This window comes from Rhinoderma darwinii (assembly GCF_050947455.1).
Source record: "Rhinoderma darwinii isolate aRhiDar2 chromosome 12 unlocalized genomic scaffold, aRhiDar2.hap1 SUPER_12_unloc_15, whole genome shotgun sequence".
Classification (NCBI taxonomy): domain Eukaryota; kingdom Metazoa; phylum Chordata; class Amphibia; order Anura; family Rhinodermatidae; genus Rhinoderma; species Rhinoderma darwinii.
Genome location: NW_027461868.1, coordinates 168,127 through 186,097, shown reverse-complemented (window position 1 = coordinate 186,097; position 17,971 = coordinate 168,127). Strand labels below are relative to the sequence as shown.

General features: G+C 43.7%; 1 long non-coding RNA gene across 1 annotated transcript; it reads right to left on the bottom strand.

The window, feature by feature from the left end:
- Window positions 1-724: 724 nt before the first annotated feature.
- Window positions 725-6,154, bottom strand: LOC142698133 (uncharacterized). Its single transcript, XR_012865700.1, has 3 exons — window positions 6,092-6,154; window positions 2,373-2,511; window positions 725-1,022 (listed from the first exon to the last, which is right to left on the bottom strand). It is a non-coding gene; the product is annotated as an uncharacterized LOC142698133 (long non-coding RNA).
- Between the last annotated feature and the right edge of the window lie 11,817 nt (window positions 6,155-17,971).

Below are 17,971 nucleotides of genomic sequence, written 5' to 3'. Positions count from 1 at the left end.
ATAATTCTTTAAATATTTTCCATACTTCAAACGGCACTTTAAGGCTATGTTCACACTGAGTTTTTTGCAGGAGGAAAATTCTGCCTCAAAATTCTGTTTGGGATTTTGAGGCAAATTTTGTCCTTCCTGCACGTCGTTTGCCGCGATTTTCACCGCGTTTTTCGCTCGCGGCCATTGAGTGCTACGGGCAAAAAACTCAGCGAAATACCCTTTCTCTTCCTCCCATTGATGTCAATGGGAGGTCAGAGGCGTAAACGCGCGAAGATAGGGCATGTCCCTTCTTTCTCGGGAGGCATTTTCGGCCGGTATTTGACGAGTTTTGCGGAGCGGTTTCCGCGCCCAAAAACTCGTCAAAATACTCCATGTGAACAGGGCCTAATAAATAAACATCAAATGCTTTCCTATTTAAAAAATGTATATATTGCGTGTTCGATGTGTAAAGCTAGTAATGAGAAAACTCTGATAGATTTTGGGGGGGGGGTGCCTTTTTATAGTTCGCCTCAGGCGGCAGACAGGCTAGGTTCACCCCTGCCCCCATGCTTAGGAGCCCGGTCGAAATTGCGACCGTTGCGACCCCTAGAGCCATGCCACGGCCCACAGGGTTGTGAAATAAGTGGATAAGGCTTCAAGCATAATGTCATGAAGAGAAAGCAAAGGGAAAAGGAGAAGTTCTGTTCAAAGGTTAAATACATGAAATGTTGCTATTGTAGTAATACATGCACCTTTATAATGGTATATACAGTTATATGGTGGGTGGACTGTAGTACAATATTAAAGGGGTTGTTTCAATCGAACAACCTGCATTAAATATGTCCTATTGGGGCCTATGGACATCATATAGAGGGGATCCCTGCTCGTGACCCTCTACTAGTGGCTTGCTGGTAGACTCGGCTCGTTTAGGTACTGCAAGGTTAGCCACTTCAAGGAAAATGTATGGCCAGCCGCAGTGTTCTCTGGTAATAACAGCCGATTGTCGGGTCTTCCTGAAGCCAGACCAAGGGCAATATCTCTGCTGGCTTCCCCTTTAGGAAAAAAACACTTCCTGTTACCTAAATCTTGTTTATTACCTCTTTATCATTCAATTGATGCTAAAAGATAGAATTCTGTCTTTACCCCTTTCCCACTGCCAATCTGTAAAGTACATATACTGTACGTCCTAGCCCTCTATGACGAAGGTGTATATCTACAGTCCTAACTTTACTGGCAAATCTCAATGTACGATGCTCTGCCATTAAGTCACACGGAGCTGAAATGAACAGCGCCCTCTCACAAAAAGGCTAAATACAGTGCTCTAGGTAAGTGATTTGTTTAGTACTGTGATCGAATGCAGAAAGCTTCCTTCTTGCGTTCAAATGGGCTTTCCGGGACATTGATATTGATGACCTATGCCTAGGATAGAATATACAAATATGGCGACAGCACTCTGCAAACCCTATTGCCACCTAAGCACTATCAATAAATAAATATGCATGACTGCTAAATCTACTTACAATGGGGAGGTTCTTAACGCACATTTTGATCAAATTGTGTGAGCCCACCTGCCACGACAAGGCGTCCTCTATAGGATGGGTCCCTACGCTGCTCGTATCCCAGAACTGGGACTAAGCCTACATATACTTGGGGATGGTAGGAACCAGCATTAAAGTAATTAAAATCACCCAGGGCAGAAAGGGAGAAATGCAAGATCAAAAAATGGAGGCAGTCACCAACTCCACATATTTTTGGGATTTTTTTCTGTCCTTAGGATAGGTCATCAATAGCAGATCGGTGCTGGTCCGACTCCTGGCACCCCCATCGATCAGCTAATTGAAGGGGCCGAGTGATTCCAGCAAGCGCTGCGTCCTTTTCATTGCGTACCAGGCACAGCTCTATACATTCAGTAGTGGCTGTGCTTGGTACTGCAGATATTTGCAGCTCAGTCTCATTCAAGTGAATGGGACTGAGCTGCAGTACCAGACACAGCCACTATTGAATATACGGAGCTGTGCCTGGTAAGCAATCAAGGGGTCGCAGCGCCTCCATACTCACCCACCCGACCTCTGCCGTATATATACGGCGGATGTCATGAAGGGGTTAAATTATAAAATGAAAAATGGGTTCAATTGTAAAAAACTAAATGCTTTTGGTATCCATATTAAAGCCATCTATGCCACAATAAAAAAAAAAAATAATAATATTCGCAAACGTATAAAACACAAAAAATATTCACAACATTTTTCTCTGCTCTTTCAGGCATCTGAAGACCTTGGTCCTGAAAGGGTTAAAGGCATTCTACGTAATGTATTACTGTATGTAACGCAGTCACTTGATATCTTTACTTTCTTTATGGCCATATTTAGTTCTTTTAGTCGTATTTTCATCCTGTCATGTACCTTGTAGTGGGGGTAAATGGGTTATAGGCAGCACATCTACTTCCCGTTTTCTCAGAATATGGACCATCTTTGTTCTTTGAAGCAACAGGGAAAAATAAGGAATTCCAGGAAACAACAGCTTACATCTGGCATTGTCGTTCTATAGAATATAAATATAAGCAAAATTTACAAGCATCTGTACTGAATAAATAATACGGATAATATCTTTATAGATAATTTGTGAGAGCTTATATACATTATATGTCATACATAATCTCTGTTGTATATTATATGCGTTTCATGTACACTGTTTGCGTTCTGACATTTGTGACAACTTTTTTTTTTTATATTGTAAAACTCCTTTTTTATGGAAGCAGCTTAAAGTGGTAGCCAATAAAAATTAATGGCCTATCCTCAGCATAGGCCATTGTAAAAGGGCTCGTATAACAGTGGGGTTCACACTTCCCTTTACAGCCATAATAGCTGATGGGTCGGGGTCCGATTCCCGGGACCACCGCCGATCAGCTGTTTTGAAGGGGCCTTCATTTCTTCTTGCTCACTGTGAATCGTCGACACGCATTTAGCGGAGATTCACAAGTATTACAGCCTTCTTCTCCCAGTCACTTCACTTTAATACCTGTGAATCGCCGCTACATGTGTGTCGACGATTCACATTGAGCAAAAAGAAATGAAGGGGAAGCAGCGCTCGTACCTGGCCCCGTATTCTCCTGAGCGTGCCACCGAATCGGGGCATGCGCAGTACAGCCCCCATGTGTAGTGTGGCGTAATCAGCGCATGCACAGTTGAGTCATTTTGACCGGTGAAACATCACTGCTGTACTGCGCCGATTCCAAAGTCGAGGCACGTTTAGAAGAATACTGGGCCAGGCATAATCACGTCTTCTACACTGCCTGGACCTGTCAATCAAAGAGGGAACGGAGGGAGGGACAGACTGGGAATATAAGGTAGATGAATTCGGAACAATGGTGACGCCCTCGTTGTTCCATAAAGCTCATTTGCAAATGAAGACTAAAATTATTATCGCTGTAACGGAGCCACTCATCTGAAAGATGAAAACAGTGTTATATTCAGCTGAGGCTACACTATATTAATGAGCTGCTGCTGCTTTGATAGGCCAATTTCTGGTGACAGACTCACTTTAAATCTTTTTGCTCATCTTTGTTTACCACCTCATCCTTGCCCTTAAAGGGTTATTCCTAGAACCAAAGATTATCTCCTATCCACAGGTTAGGTGATAATTGTCTGATAACTCCACCACTGAAACCCCCAGCGATTGTGACAACGGGGGTCCCGAACCCACTCACCTCATCCTTAGCAATGAGAAGAAACTTGGGTGGTGCGGCGGTTGAGCTTGCGCCCATCGTCTGTGAGAATGACGGAAAAAGCTGAGCACTGTACTCGGCTGTTTCAGCCATTCCCATAGACTTTGAATGGAGCAGCAGCACACATCCATGACCGCCGCTCCATTTAATGTCCTCCTCACTGATTGAGGGGGGGTTTGGGGTGCCCCTTTTAATGATTGGTAAGGGTCCCAGGATTGGGTCCCCCAAGCAATGAGAAAATTATCACCTATCATATGGATAGGTGATCATATTTGATTTTGGTACAACCCCTTTAATTGTTCTTATGACCAGTACTTATTGTCCCCTATTATCAAAACTAAGAATATTCCCATGATGCACCTGTACTCTGGAATGTGCTGCCTAGCCTTGTAAAGCTGGCTACCTACATAAGATGGTTGTTGGCTAGATGCAACTATCGCCCGTAATTCCCTATAGACATATATGCTAGGATTGCATCAGTAATGGAGAGAGGTTTCCCCAACATCTGCTGTCATGTGACAGACCCGCTGATAGTTGTTTAACTGAAAAAGTAAGGCGGGCCTCACTAATAATGTGTCCCCTAGTTGTTAGTGAGGTGCAGCTAAGGCAATTTTTACAGAAGTGATTATATGCTCCACAGGGCTTTCTCTGGTTATAGCAATCTCTAGTTTAACAACATATATGACGCCTTTTATACTTATTTTAATGTTATACTGGATTCTAGAAACATAAAAAGCACAAATATTAGATTAAAAAAAAGAGAAAGTAGAAAGAGAAGTCCTGATCTAACATTTAAGCCTAGCTTAACATTCATTCTCATAAATGTGTCCTCAAATCCCATCCTTTTTGCGGGGTTAATTCATTACTTAAAGACTATGTACACCTTTAAAAGGATTTTTTTTTTCTAATCCATCAATGTTTTATGTGTTTTTAAGCAACTTTTGAAATTGACCTTTATTTCAAATTTATTTTCTTGTTTGCTCTATAGCTTCTTTGTATTCTGTATACATAAATGTTGTATCGTTCTTTATGAGCTGAGTGCGTCAGTTTAGCTGAGCTGACGGCTTGGCTAAGATCGGGTCCTGCGCGTCTCTGACACACAGGATCCACCTAATAATGATTACATCTAATTTCATAACTTAGTTGTGATTACTATTGGGTGGATCCTGTGTGTCAGAGGCACGCAGACCCCATCTCAACCGAGCCATCTCATAAAACAGGGGTTTTCAATATCTGATATGTGGGGGCCCAACTCCTCGCACCTCCGCCGATAAGCTGCATCAAGGGACTGCGGGTTGTTTATCCAAGCACAGTGCCATATATTTGATTTTGGCTGTGCCTGGTACTACAGCTCACAGCAGATCAGTCCAATTCAGGTGAGCAATATTATCAGGCATAACCACAACCAAATGTATGGTCTGAGTAAGTAATGAAGGGCACGCGATGCTCTCTAGAGTTGGACCCCCAGAAATCAGATATTGATGACCATCAATATTACAGTCCCAGGAAACTTCTTTAAGAAAAATCACAATAATGATACTCTTAAAACTCATACCACCAATCTTGTAGATATCCTTGGTCTTGACTGTGCAAATACGTTATTTATAAGGGTAAATTTTTGAACCCCTTTTGTGTTTGCCACAAAACTCTGATACATTTTTTACAATGTTTTAACTATGCCAATCTTAAATTTGATAAATTAAAAAAGGATTAAAAAAACAAAAACAAATGGAGGTCCTAAAGAGAATGGCGGAGACACTTTTAAAGGGTGTTCTTTGGCATTCTATGGGTGAATTTTTGGCTGGCCCACAATGTATGGGAGTATCTGTGGCTGGCATTGTATGGGGTATTTGTAGCCAACACACTTATATGGGGGCTTACTCTTGAGATCTCTGGGATCAGTAAAAAAGTGATATAAAGAAATGTAGAACAGAGTGCCGCATATCTGTTGTAATGATGAGCATGGGGGGGTTTTCCTGTTTCGGCTTTCCAAATGTTGGAGTGTATGGGATGTTCAAGTGTTCAAATAATTGTGGTCATGTAATCCAAAAACATATAGAAATAAATAAATATTAGTGATCTATAAGAGGAGGAAATGTTTCCCCTCCTCAGTAGACCAAATGGTCACCATGCTACTGTTTTGTATGGTAACACCGACGATAAATGGGGAAAAAGTCTTCGATTGTCATTGACTCACTTAATAGTGACAAATAAGTAACAAGCGCATAGGTATTAAATATAACTGCACTAAACAAAAATGGTACAAAATACAAAAATAAATCTAAAAGTTCACAAAAATGGGCTTGGACAGAATGTTTTTCCTGTCACAAAGCCCCAAGTATCTTCTAATTTTTGTTTATTGTGTGTTTCTATAGTAACATAGTAAAGCCAACAAACCTGGTCTGGATGGTACGGTCGTCTCCGTGGCTTCCCAGGAGAATTATTTTGATTTTTCCTACTAGGGCAATTAGGAAAGGTAAAATAAATACGTGGGTTGAGAATATTTTTAAACTGGGAGACACGGCAATACACAAATATAAAATAACTGACATCTTTCCAGGGTTATGATTGAACGGTAATATATCTGGTGCTTGGTAAATAAATACTGAAGAAAGAGGAGGAACGGGTGAATTTTTTTCCTAACGTTTTCTATTTTGACTCTTTTAAAATGATTTATGGGATTTAAGGACACTGTAGGGTTAGAAAAGAAAATTTGCTAAATCAAGGAACTTCAACTATGTGCTTAGCATAAACATAGGATAAATTTCACAATCCATGAGCAGATGAACGTGTACTTTCTCCTGACATGACCTACTTAAATGTGGTCTCTAGTATATTTAAAGCTACAAAGTCCATGGTTATTTTATCCTCGGAGACAAAAAACAACTGTGCCGACTTCTTTTACAAGCAGGTCTTTGTATTGAGAACAATGGGCCTCATGTGCGAAAAGTAGCTGAAGAGAAAAAAAGTGGCCCTGTTGCGGTTAGCAACCAAACAGAGTCTATTTTGCAAATTTTTAGAACACTACAGCAAATTTTGGGTGTTATCAGAAACAGGGTCACCTTTTCCCTGAGAAATTTTTTATATAAGACCCGACTAGCCAATTAGCGGAATGCATTTGTCTGTTAACTTGCTCATATTCTAGTATCTTAATAAAAAATTATACGCATACTGATAATTTGGTGTCTTTATCTTTATTTGGTTATTTTTACTTTATAGCTTTTTTGTTCTGTTGAATAACTTTTTGATTTTGATGATGAATACCTATAAAGATACAGACCAAACGATAAACGCTTATAATAAACGTCCACACATATCAAAAGAGAAATGAAGAATGAATACCCATAACTGTACGTGTGGACAAATCACACATCCAAACAGGAATAAATACAACAAGTACACATTTGTACCTTGTAATAATGACAATACTTTATTCAAATGCACATAAAAACATATTGGCCATCAAGACCTAAAATAAGACACACAATTTAAAATGCATAAATGTGGAGCACATAAAGGCTATACTCTAGATAACAACATCAAAATATATAGAGGGTAACTCGGGAAGGCATATACAGATGAACAGATTCAAATACCACAAGTGTGTTACTTACACCCAAGCCTTCACAAGAGATCAATTAAGCCAGGATAAGTATAGACAGGGGAAGGCACACCACACGCTGGTATACGTGTGAGTGTAAAGATATCAACAAAGAGTAGCCATAATGAAGCCTAATCCCAAAAAACTATACCAACCAGTATATGTCATGATGAGCCTAGAAATGAACACCACACTGCAAGCCCCGACACGCGTTTCGCAGTAGCTTTATCAAGGGGTACTGCAGTTTTTTGGGATTAGGCTTCATTATGGCTACTCTTTGTTGATATCTTTACACTCACACGTATACCAGCGTGTGGTGTGCCTTCCCCTGTCTATACTTATCCTGGCTTAATTGATCTCTTGTGAAGGCTTGGGTGTAAGTAACACACTTGTGGTATTTGAATCTGTTCATCTGTATATGCCTTCCCGAGTTACCCTCTATATATTTTGATGTTGTTATCTAGAGTATAGCCTTTATGTGCTCCACATTTATGCATTTTAAATTGTGTGTCTTATTTTAGGTCTTGATGGCCAATATGTTTTTATGTGCATTTGAATAAAGTATTGTCATTATTACAAGGTACAAATGTGTACTTGTTGTATTTATTCCTGTTTGGATGTGTGATTTGTCCACACGTACAGTTATGGGTAGTTATAACTTTTTGATTTTATTCAGGTCTATCTGGTTCTTACAGACCTAAGTGTTCTCTGTTGTATGGAAAGTTCTGGAATCTCACTAAGATATACTGTTCTAATGTAGGCACATAGGGGGGGGGGGATCTCATAAAGATCCATAGGCATAACTTCACAGGGGTCCCACTCAGGTGCCAAAATATTGCTCAATTTTATGAGGTAACATGAAAACACTTCTGATGTCTAACACCGCCCCGTTAGTTGTACTTTGTGCAGAAGATCTGATATACGACACTACTATCCATCCGTTGGTTGCTGTTCAGCTAAAACAAAGGGGCGCATCATAATGCAGGCCCGGCCATGACAGGGTTTGGAGGATATGTAGTGAAGGGTTAAAATAGGAAAGTAAAAAAGGGGGCTAGGGAGGAGTAGGGATCAAGAGATATGCAGAAATTGGTTGGAGGAAAGAGAGGGAGGGGAAATTGAATGGTACCTGGTAGGAGGTGTAAGGGAAGAGCCATTAGAACATGAATGGAATTCTCAGGAGATCAATTGTATAATTTTGAATATATTTGTATAATAGATAGATTTGTATAAACTAGCAGAATGCTGTTTATGTATTGCTTTTTCTTATGAATCATTGTATGTCATTTTATGAGAGCAACGGCCATTTAATTGGTAAGTCTTGCGCATGCTCAGTATGCCCTCTGAAGAAGCTGACAGGGTGAAACCCAGGGTCTGGCAGAAGTCTGGCGTGTTCAAGAGAAACATCCAATACGTCCATTGCATATCATATTATGTGATTAGGAAGTGTATTCTCCAAAGGGGAGACTAGTTTGCGGTCAGAGTGATAAAGTAAAGTTGACTTTACTTTACCATTGCCACACAGCGTTTGTGAACTAATTATTTCAGGTGATATGGTATCTTGGGTTATGGGCTACCATGCCGTAGATGATCTACTATACCGTAGTCAATTAGTTATGCTGCGGCATTACTGCAGTTCCATTTACTATCAACAATGTGTGTGTGGGGGGGGGGGGTATTTTTGACTCCCCCTATGAATTTTAGTTTGGCTATGTAATGATGGGGGTAGGGAAACAGACAAGTGAGCCCTAATCTACCCGCCACTCAGTCCCTGCCTACTTGCAACGACCCGCCCTAGGCGACGGGGTACAACTGGGCGACGGTCCCTACGCTCAGTAAGTGCACGACAGACAAACAGACAAGGGTACACAAAGCTAAGGGAAATGGGGCAGTTGCCCACGGCAACACCGTGAGCAACAAGAGTGGTGAACGAGCCAAGTCAAACCAGGAGTGTACGAAGTACCAAACGCAGAGCAGGAGAGTAGTGAACAAGCCGAGTCAAACCAGGAGTGTACGAGGTACCAGACGCAGAGCAGGAGAGTAGTTAGTAAGCCAGGGTCAGTATGAAGCAGGGTCAAATAGTTCAGATGCTGCAGCAGGGCCAGGAAACCAAACGAGAAGAATCACAAGCAAGGAGGAACAGGAAAGGCAGGTATAAATAGACAGAGGGCGGGAGCTAGCTCCGTCTGGCCAGGCTGTGATAGGCTCTCCCACTCCTAAGCCTGCCATCCTGAGTGGTGGAAGATGGAGTCAGTCTCACAGACATAGAAGCAGGTGCAGACTGATTACCTATGGGCGTTGACACAGAAGCTGTGCCTGGCAGATCCTTTACAGGCTCCTGTATATATATCTACCCTGCCTAAAGATAGCGCCCACATGGATAATTTGTATTTATGAGTCGACCATGTAAATGAAAACTGATGAAAATCCTGTTATTTTAATTTTCGCCAATTGATTTAATCAAATATTATAACGGTTGTGTCATTGACCAGGAACGAGAATTTTCCTTAGCAGAAAAAGGAGTAATGCTGGATTCACACACAATTTTAGTTGCTACAAACACGACCAATTTTTAGGTCAAATTGAATTATTTGCTATAAAAAAATATAACAATTGTGAAAAAACACTAAAATTATGTATGTGGAATGATTTACACTGGGGGCAGCTCTATATTCTGTTTCTTAAGAAACTAGAATAAGGTTATTTAATTTTTTTGCAAATGTTTATGAACCTCTTTGGATTTTTTTTAACATTTTTGTATAAAATTGATTTCAAAATCCAATCTTCTTCTAATTTATAAGAAAAAAATGCAATCAATATGTTAGGGATCTGCCAGGTACTACGTCTAGGTATACTCCTGGGATTAATCAATCCACACCTGAGGCCAGACCTCTTAGACTGACACCGGCTCCCACCAACCAGGGTGGCAGGCTCAGGAGTGGGAGAGCCTATCGCGGCCTGGTCAGTCGGAGTTAGCTCCGCCCCCTGTCCTTTATTACCTGCCGTGTTCTCTTCCTCAGTGCTTGTAATTCTTCTGGATTCCTGGCCCCACTGCTGCTTGCTCCAGCCTGCTTCTGCCGTGCTTCTGCCTTGCTGCAGTTCCGCTTAACCTGCTTCGCTTTGCCCCTGGCTTGCTTACTTCTCCGTGCTCTCGTTGGTATACTCCACTTCATCCTGGTCCTGACTACTCATTCACCGCTCCGTTTCCTCGCGGCGTTCCGTGGGCTACTGCCCCTTCCCTTGCGTGTTCCCTGTTTGTTCTCCTGTGCACTTAGACAGCGTAGGGACCGCCGCCCAGTTGTACCCCGTCGCCTAGGGTGGGTCGTTGCAAGTAGGCAGGGACAGGGCGGTGGGTAGATTAGGGCTCACTTTCCCTTCACCTCCTTCCTGCCATTACATAATTACAAGCCCATACCTAGTCTACCATTTCTCCTACGCCGACGCTATCATGGACCCCCTTGAGACCCTGACCCAGCAGATGCAGGGCCTCTCCCTACAGGTCCAGGCCCTGGCCCAGAGGGTCAACCAGGGTGACGCTGCCTTGGTAGTACCCCTCACCTCACCTCTAGAACCCGACCTCAAGTTACCTGACCGGTTCTCAGGGGACCGTAAGACGTTTCTCTCCTTCCGGGAGAGTTGCAGACTGTATTTCCACCTAAAACCCCACTCCTCAGGTTCCGAGAACCAGCGGGTGGGTATTATCATATCCCGACTCCAGGAAGGGCCCCAAGAGTGGGCCTTCTCCTTGGCTCCCGACGCACCTGAACTTTCCTCTGTTGATCGTTTTTTCTCTGCCCTCGGACTCATTTACGACGAGACTGACAGGACTGCTTTGGCCGAGAGTCAGCTGGTGACCTTACGTCAGGGTAGGAGACTGGTTGAGGAATACTGTTCTGATTTTAGAAAGTGGTGCGTAGCTTCTCGGTGGAACGACCCGGCCCTAAGGTGCCAGTTTAGGTTAGGATTATCTGACGCCCTGAAGGATCTGCTGGTTAGCCACCCCTCTTCTGACTCCCTTGACCAGGTTATGGCCCTAGCAGTACGACTTGACCGACGTCTCAGGGAACGTCAGCTTGAACGTTTCAATGTGCTCCCCTCTGACTTTTCTGTGATCCCCCCCGAGGTCCCGTCTCCTCGCCCCTCCACGGAGGACTCGGAGGTACCTATGCAACTCGGGGCCTCCATGTCCCCTCGACAACGTAGGGAGTTTAGCAGAATGAATGGTCTCTGCTTCTACTGTGGGGACGACAAGCATCTATTGAACACCTGTCCCAGGCGCAAGAATAAAAAGCCGGAAAACTTCCGCGCCTAAGTGATCATCGGGGAGGTCACTTGGGCGCACAGGTATTTCCCGTTAATGTGAAACGCAATAAAATTTTGCTTCCCTTTCAGGTCTCGTTTGCTGGCCGGTCTGCCACGGGCAGTGCTTTCGTGGATTCTGGCTCATCTGCTAATATCATGTCTGTGGAATTTGCTATGTCTCTAAAAATGCCTTTTATTGATTTACCTTATCCTATCCCTGTAGTAGGTATCGACTCCACTCCCCTGGCTAATGGTTATTTTACTCAGCATACTCCTGTTTTTGAACTCCTGGTTGGCTCCATGCATTTGGAGCAGTGCTCTGTACTGGTGATGCAGGGATTATCGTCCGATCTGGTATTAGGTCTTCCCTGGTTGCAGTTGCATAATCCCACGTTTGATTGGAATACTGGGGATCTCACCAAATGGGGTAGTGAATGTCTGATGTCATGTCTTTCTGTTAACTCTATTTCTCCCCGGGAGGAGGTAAACACGCTTCCTGAGTTTGTTCAGGACTTCGCCGATGTGTTTTCTAAGGAGGCCTCCGAGGTGTTGCCCCCCCATAGAGATTACGATTGCGCCATCGATTTGGTGCCTGGTGCCAAGCTTCCTAAGGGTAGGATATTTAATCTTTCATGTCCTGAACGTGAAGCTATGAGGGTGTATATCCAAGAATGCCTAGCCAAGGGTTTCATTCGCCCCTCGACTTCTCCTGTAGGTGCTGGCTTCTTCTTCGTGGGGAAGAAGGATGGTGGTCTTAGGCCGTGCATTGATTATCGTAACCTGAATAAGGTCACCGTAAGGAACCAGTACCCTCTTCCTTTGATTCCGGATCTTTTTAATCAGGTTCAGGGAGCCCAATGGTTTTCTAAGTTCGATCTACGGGGGGCATATAACCTTATCCGCATCAAAGAGGGGGATGAGTGGAAAACTGCGTTCAACACACCCGAGGGTCATTTCGAATACCTGGTCATGCCCTTTGGGTTGTGTAATGCCCCTGCTGTCTTCCAGAATTTTATTAATGAAATCCTGAGAGATTACCTGGGTAATTTTCTTGTTGTGTACCTTGATGACATACTGGTGTTTTCCAAGGACTGGTCCTCCCACGTGGAGCATGTCAGGAAGGTGCTCCAGGTCCTTCGGGAGAATAATCTGTTTGCTAAGACTGAAAAATGTGTCTTTGGGGTACAGGAGATACCATTTTTGGGTCAAATCCTCACTCCTCATGAATTCCGCATGGACCCTGCCAAGGTTCAGGCTGTGGCGGAATGGGTCCAACTTGCCTCCCTTAAGGCGTTACAGTGTTTTTTAGGGTTCGCCAACTATTACAGGAGATTTATTGCCAACTTCTCGGTCGTCGCTAAGCCTCTTATGGACCTTAATCGCAAGGGTGCTGATGTCCTCCATTGGCCCCCTGAGGCCGTCCAGGCCTTTGAGACCCTCAAGAAGTGCTTTATCTCGGCCCCCGTGCTGATTCAGCCCAACCAAGAGGAGCCATTTATTGTGGAGGTTGACGCATCCGAGGTGGGAGTGGGGGCCGTCTTGTCCCAGGGTACAAGCTCCCTCACCCATCTCCGCCCCTGTGCTTACTTCTCTAGGAAGTTTTCGCCCACGGAGAGTAACTATGATATTGGCAACCGCGAACTTCTAGCCATTAAATGGTCTTTTGAAGAGTGGCGGCACTTCCTGGAGGGGGCCAGACACCAGGTAACGGTCCTTACTGATCACAAGAATCTGGTTTTCCTAGAATCGGCCCGGAGGCTTAATCCTAGACAAGCTCGGTGGGCACTATTCTTTACCAGATTTAATTTCTTGGTTACCTATAGGGCTGGGTCCAAGAATATTAAGGCTGATGCTCTGTCACGTAGTTTCATGGCCAATCCTCCTTCCGAGAAGGATCCTGCTTGTATTTTACCCCCTGGTATAATCGTTTCTGCCACGGATTCTGATTTAGCTTCTGATATCGCGGCTGATCAGGGTTCAGCTCCCGGGAACGTCCCTGGGGACAAACTGTTTGTTCCCCTGCAATACCGGCTAAGGGTACTCAGGGAAAACCATGACTCCGCTCTCTCTGGTCATCCTGGCATCTTGGGCACCAAACACCTCATTACCAGAAACTATTGGTGGCCTGGGTTGCCTAAAGACGTTAGGGCTTACGTCGCCGCTTGTGAGGTTTGCGCTAGGTCCAAAACCCCTAGGTCCCGACCTGCGGGCCTACTACGTTCCTTGCCCATTCCCCAGAGACCTTGGACCCATATCTCCATGGATTTTATCACCGATTTGCCCCCATCTCAGGGCAAGTCGGTGGTGTGGGTGGTAGTAGACCGCTTCAGCAAGATGTGCCACTTTGTGCCCCTTAAGAAGCTACCTAACGCCAAAACGTTAGCTTCTTTGTTTGTGAAACACATCCTGCGTCTCCATGGTGCCCCAGTCAATATCGTTTCTGACAGAGGGGTACAATTTGTTTCCTTATTTTGGAGAGCTTTTTGTAAAAAGTTGGAGATTGATCTGTCCTTCTCCTCCGCCTTCCATCCCGAAACTAATGGCCAAACGGAAAGGACTAACCAATCCCTGGAACAATATTTAAGGTGTTTTATCTCTGACTGTCAATTAGATTGGGTCTCATTCCTTCCCCTTGCTGAATTTTCCCTGAATAACCGGGTCAGTAACTCGTCAGGGGTCTCCCCGTTTTTCTGTAATTTCGGGTTTAACCCAAGGTTCTCCTCCGTTTCCCCTGGTTGTTCCAATAATCCTGAGGTAGAGGATGTTCATAGGGAACTGTGCACAGTCTGGGCCCAGGTTCAGTAGAACCTAGAGGCGTCCCAGAGCGCACAAAAGATTCAGGCTGATAGTAGACGTTCTGCTAACCCCCGGTTTGTCGTCGGGGATTTGGTCTGGTTGTCGTCCAGGAACTTGCGCCTTAAGGTCCCGTCCAGGAAGTTTGCTCCCCGATTTATTGGACCTTATAAGATCATTGAAGTCCTCAACCCTGTATCCTTCCGTCTGGAGCTGCCCCCATCCTTTCGTATACATGACGTCTTCCATGCCTCCCTCCTTAAACGCTGCTCCCCGTCCTGGTCCCCCTCGAGGAAACCTCCTGTTCCCGTTCTCACCCCTGAGGGGGTGGAATTCGAGGTGGCCAAGATTATGGACAGTAGGATGGTCCAGGGCTCCCTCCAGTACCTGGTCCATTGGAGAGGATACGGGCCGGAGGAGAGGACTTGGGTACCTGCTCGTGATGTTCACGCTGGGGTATTGATCAGGAGGTTCCACCTTCTCTTCCCTACTAAACCGGGTCCTCTTAGTAAGGGTCCGGTGGCCCCTCATAAAAGGGGGAGTACTGTTAGGGATCTGCCAGGTACTACGTCTAGGTATACTCCTGGGATTAATCAATCCACACCTGAGGCCAGACCTCTTAGACTGACACCGGCTCCCACCAACCAGGGTGGCAGGCTCAGGAGTGGGAGAGCCTATCGCGGCCTTGTCAGTCGGAGTTAGCTCCGCCCCCTGTCCTTTATTACCTGCCGTGTTCTCTTCCTCAATGCTTGTAATTCTTCTAGATTCCTGGCCCCACTGATGCTTGCTCCAGCCTGCTTCTGCCGTGCTTCTGCCTTGCTGCAGTTCCGCTTAACCTGCTTCGCTTTGCCCCTGGCTTGCTTCCTTCTCCGTGCTCACGTTGGTATACTCCACTTCATCCTGGTCCTGACTACTCATTCACCGCTCCGTTTCCTCGCGGCGTTCCGTGGGCAACTGCCCCTTCCCTTGCGTGTTCCCTGTTTGTTCTCCCGTGCACTTAGACAGCGTAGGGACCGCCGCCCAGTTGTACCCCGTCGCCTAGGGCGGGTCATTGCAAGTAGGCAGGGACAGGGCGGTGGGTAGATTAGGGCTCACTTTCCCTTCACCTCCTTCCTGCCATTACACAAAAAGAACAAAATATTATTTCCGTTTTTATACATCTATAGATCAAAAGTATGTGACCTAGTGCTTCCAGTAAGTGGTGTGACCCCCTTGAGCATCAGTCACTTGACCCATTCTACAGAACTGGTTCCTCTTATGGATGTTCGCTGCTTTCGAGATTGACCATCTGCATTAAGTCCAGCCAATATTTATATTGGATTAAGATATGGACTTAAATAGATATATCACTTTTACAGATGTTTCTCTGAGTCTCTCACAACTTTGTTTTCATGGACTGTCACCAATAAAGCAATAGTTTTAGAGAGAGCCAATGACTGCAACCATAAATAATATAATTTTTATTGTTTTTTTCCCATGATACAATCTAATGGAAACTATTTAATGAAAAGCAACATAAGAGAAAAATTGTTGTAGGAAGTACAGGAGTACCATAAAAGAGAGTTCAGGAAGTACAGGAGTACCATAGGAGAGAGTTCAGGAAGTATAGGAGTACCATAAGAGAGAGTTTACCAAGTACAGGAGTACCATAAGAGAGAGTTGTGAAAGTACAGGAGTACCATAAGAGAGAGTTTAGGAAGTACAGGAGTACCATAAGAGAGAGTTGAGGAAGTACAGGAGTACCATAAGAGAGAGTTGTGGAAGTGCAGGAGTACCATAAGAGAGAGTTAAGGAAGTACAGGAGTACCATAAGAGAGAGTTGAGGAAGTACAGGAGTACCATAAGAGACAGTTGAGGAAGTACAGGAGTACCATAAGAGAGAGTTGAGGAAGTACAGGAGTACCATAAGAGAGACTTGAGGAAGTACAGGAGTACCATAAAAAAGACTTGAGGAAGTACAGGAGTACCATAAGAAAGAGTTGAGGAAATACAGGAGTACCATAAGAGGGAGTTAAGGAAGTACAGGAGTACCATAAGAGAGACTTGAGGAAGTACAGCAGCCCTCATTCATATATTCGGATGACTTTCAAAAATAATGGAATCAAACCTTATCTGACTGCTCAATTAAGCTAATGAAGTTAATAACGAAACAAGAAGAAATCAAGTTAACAGAATTAGAAATAAAAATATCTGACATCAAAAAATAATTAGACGCTTTCTCCAGCTCACCTTCTTTTCCGCAGCTTGACACTCGCATGTCGTCCTATATTGATAAATTGGACCTCTCTATAGCAGAAACCAAAAAAAAAACAAATTTCAGCGAGATACACGAGACTACTTAAATAACAAAATATATAATTGGAATAGAAGAGAACAAAATTATATCAGACCCAAACCTATACTCAAAAGACGCAATCAACAACATAAACAATACAGAGACATATCAAACAGAGTAAGTTTCAGTTAGACAGAACCAGATTCAGCAGAAGGTTTCTCAGAAGAAGAAAACGTAAGAACACGCCCTCGTTTCAACTACAGACAAGAAGACATAACACAATCGTCAAAAAACGAGGAAGGAGGGGCGGTAGGAAGCACAAATCGATCAAATCAAGATCAAACCCGCCACCTTCGCTCCCGAAAGTTCCAACACCACTAATTTCACCAATCTATCCTCCACTCCTCTAATGGAGGAACAAGAGGAAGCATTGACATTGGGCCTCAATTTTGCCCCGAAAAACAACTTTGATTTGTTTAACACATTATTAGACATAAACAAGTTTATCCGCAATCTGACTGTTAAAAAAAATGTTTTCATATCAGAAACAACAACAACAGAAGATAACAATACAACCATCCTTCCGTCTACCATAACAAATACCAATGCAGAATCCTACCAAGATAAATACCAAACCCCGTCTAACTTCTCCTTTCAAGAACATAGAACCCTGGCATGCTTGGAAAGTCTACACACAGAAAGTTCTGATCAAACAGTCACGATGGCTACCAACTTTGTAACGTCCAATCCAAAATTTTACCCCGTTAACTCACGAACGGAATCAATGGACCAGTTTCAAAATATAATTGAAAAAGAACTACAAGATCTAGCCGATAACCTTAAAGTCAATCATCAAGAATCAAACATGCCCACCCGCCTAAAAAAAGCAGTGAAGTCATTGAAAGACAACAAAGAAATAACCATAAAGATGGCAGACAAAGGAGGGGGCATTGCAGTCATGAATAAAATAGACTACAAAAAATCAATAATAGACATGCTGTCGGATGAAAACACATACAAAAAATTGGAAAAAAAACCCCACTGAAAAAATACAAATTTTAATCAAAAGCTTACTAAAAGAAGGCCTACAGGGAGGCTTCATTAATCAAAAACAGCTGGATTACATATATATTGAACAACCCATTACTCCCATTATACATGCTTTACCAAAAACACATAAACAAACCAATACCCCACCGATGAGACCTATTGTCTCAGGGATTGGCTCTGTGTTAGAAAAATTATCTGAATGGCTTGACACCCTCCTACAACCTCTGGCCCAGCAAACCCCAGGTTTTTTAAAAGATAC